The sequence below is a fragment of the Sminthopsis crassicaudata genome, chromosome 2 (assembly GCF_048593235.1).
Source record: "Sminthopsis crassicaudata isolate SCR6 chromosome 2, ASM4859323v1, whole genome shotgun sequence".
NCBI classification, from domain to species: domain Eukaryota; kingdom Metazoa; phylum Chordata; class Mammalia; order Dasyuromorphia; family Dasyuridae; genus Sminthopsis; species Sminthopsis crassicaudata.
In genome coordinates, this window is record NC_133618.1 from 261,535,831 (window position 1) to 261,538,726 (window position 2,896).

At 34.8% G+C, this 2,896-nt stretch overlaps 1 pseudogene; it reads right to left on the minus strand.

Annotated features, from left to right (window-relative positions):
* Positions 1-746: 746 nt before the first annotated feature.
* LOC141555881 (olfactory receptor 4F15-like) lies at positions 747-1,683 on the minus strand (annotated as a pseudogene).
* Between the last annotated feature and the right edge of the window lie 1,213 nt (positions 1,684-2,896).

Here is a 2,896-nt window from a genome sequence, read left to right on the forward strand (position 1 = left end):
TTGAAAGGACTCAGTAACTTTGAAAATTCTTTCTAGTTCTAATTCTATGATCCTATGAATGTGGATTAAATATGTCAGGTCAGAAGTATCTCCTTTCTTATAAAAAGGATAGCATATTACATACATCAATATTCAATCATAGAATATTTATAGTAAACAATAGAATCACATTTAATGTCAAATAGAAATCTCTATTATGGCACTATACAAGGAAGGCAGAAGGTTGAGTAGGAATATATCAGCTCTGTGGGCCCCCTTACAGAAAGTGAATCCTTCTACTTCTCAGATATTAGCAAAAATAGATATACTAGAGAAAAGACATAGAGAGATCTTTTATATATTGCACAATTATATTATTTTAAGGTTTGCAAAACATTTTACAAATATATCATTTTAGCCTCAAAACAATCCTGGGAGGTAGGTACTCTTAATATCCTCATTTTACAGATGAGGAAACTGAGGCAGGTAAGAGTTCACTGACTTACTAGTCACATAGCTAGTTAGTATCTGAAGCCAGATTTGAACTATTTTTCCTGACTCCAGGTCTAATACTCTCTTTATTGAGCCACTTAACTGTCCAAGTCTTCTATTGTTTGGTGCACAGAAAACAAACTACATGTATGCATAACTTTAAATTCTAACACTGCAGTGAAACAGCACATGTCTCAAATTTAGTCTCTGGAAGTCTAAAAGCATCACTTTCTTTAAATGCTTCAGTCCATTGAGTCCAACCATCCAAATATCTTTCAAGAAAAAATTTTGGATTTCATGAGCTGACTCCACAATCTTTTCATCGCCACTTTCATCTCCTTGTTTCTGAATGTGTAAATAGTTGGATTCAGAAAAGGAGTGATCACTGAGTCAAATATGGCAAGAAATTTGTCCAGTGACAATGTGGGGAATGGCCACACATAGACAAAGATGCATGGACCAAAGAACAAGATCACTACAGTGATGTGAGCTGACAGTGTTGAAAGAGCTTTAGATGACCCACCAGAAGAATGCTGACAGACGGTAGTTAAAATGATGATGTATGAGATGATCAAAATAAAGAAGGCACCTAGAGAGATGAACCCACTGTTGGCAGTGACTAAGAACTGTAGCTTATAGGTGTCTGTGCAGGCAAGTTTTATGAACCGAGGAAGGTCACAATAAAAACTATCTACTGTGTTGGGACCACAGAAGGGCAATTTTATCACGAAGGTTAATTGGATCAATGAATGGATGAGCCCAATGACCCAGCCAGATATCAGAATACCAATACAAATTCTCAGGTTCATAATAGTTAAGTAGTGGAGAGGCTTACATATTGCAATATAACGGTCAAAAGCCATAGCTATAAGGAGCACCATCTCTACACCACCTATGCAATGAATGAAGAATATCTGAGAAACACAACCTCCAAAGGATATTAATTTGTGCTTCTTGAAAAGATCACAAATCATTTTGGGGGTCACAATGCAGGAATCAATCATGTCAATGAAAGAGAGATTGGCCAGCAGAAAGTACATAGGAGAGTGTAGGTGAGACTCGGAGATCACTGTGAGCACAATGAGGAAGTTACCCAGCATGCTTGCCATATAGAATACTGTAGAGAACAGAAAGAAAAAGTTGCAATCCCCAAGTATTGGTGAGTCCAATTAACACAAACTCATAAACTACAGAGTGATTGGCTCCATCCATTGACTCAATCAGCAAGGCCAACTCTTAAATTACCTAAAGAGAAGAGAATGAAAAGAATCAGAAATATGGACTCGTAAGTGGGGATTCTAAATGGAGAATATGGTCATACCTTGCAAGACAAATATTGTTCATTAATGTTATCAATACTATTACTAGAGCAAATTTATTTTGTTAATAGTGGTTTACAAAACACTTTTACATGATTATTTCATTTGATCTTCGCAACTCCAACATGCCACAATTCCCATTTTTCAGATGAGAAAAATGGGGCTTAGAGAGATTACTTAGTTTTCTCAAAGTAACATAGATCTTCAGTATAATAGGGAAGATTTGAATTGATGTTATATCCTGCCACTACTCCTCTTCACATCAGATTGCCTCTCAACAGATGGAATTCAACTCACTGGTCCTACCCATCTTCTTACTATGCCCACTACTGTCTGATCATACTTATCAACTATTCTATGCCACTTGGTAATAGAAACTTATCTTTCTGATTGTGACCAAATTACTGCAAAACAATTGCTAAGAATGCCATCATTATAATTCATGGTTGATACCTATAGAACGAAGCATAAGTTCCATGGATTCATCCATTTATGGATTGTTAGAGCTAGAAAAAATCCTCTAATTAATCTAAACCAACCTATTCAGTTTACAGATAAGGAAACTGATATTCAGAGAGTTTGTCAGAAAAAAAATTGTTATAATGTACTTATATCTTAATATGAACATTGACAAAGAGATCCCCTATACTTATTAAGTTTACTTTTTATGTACGTAATTGTCCAGATATTTTTCTATCTGTCCATCTCAGTTTTTTTAGTACCATATTTATTTGAAATGCCCTATGCTATAGAACTGGGACTGACTTTTCAGAAAAACTATCCTATATAAGTTCTTTAAAAGTGATTAAGATGAGATTCAAAGAGTTGAAAGGGATCTGAAATAATCTGTCTGCTTCAAACCAAGGTAAGATTAAGCCAAATAAATGGTTAACTGAAACACATTGAGGAGAGAGCTCTCCATTAAAATTTGAAATCCTCACCATTTAATCCATTGGCATTATAATTGAGTATTCCTGTTTTAATAAGAGTATGTTTCTAACCTTTTAATTAAGATAGAATATCTAATTAAGGAGAGAAAATGTGGCTATAAGGCTAAGCCTATATCAGGAAAACATAGATTTAAATCTTACCTCTGAACCTTAATA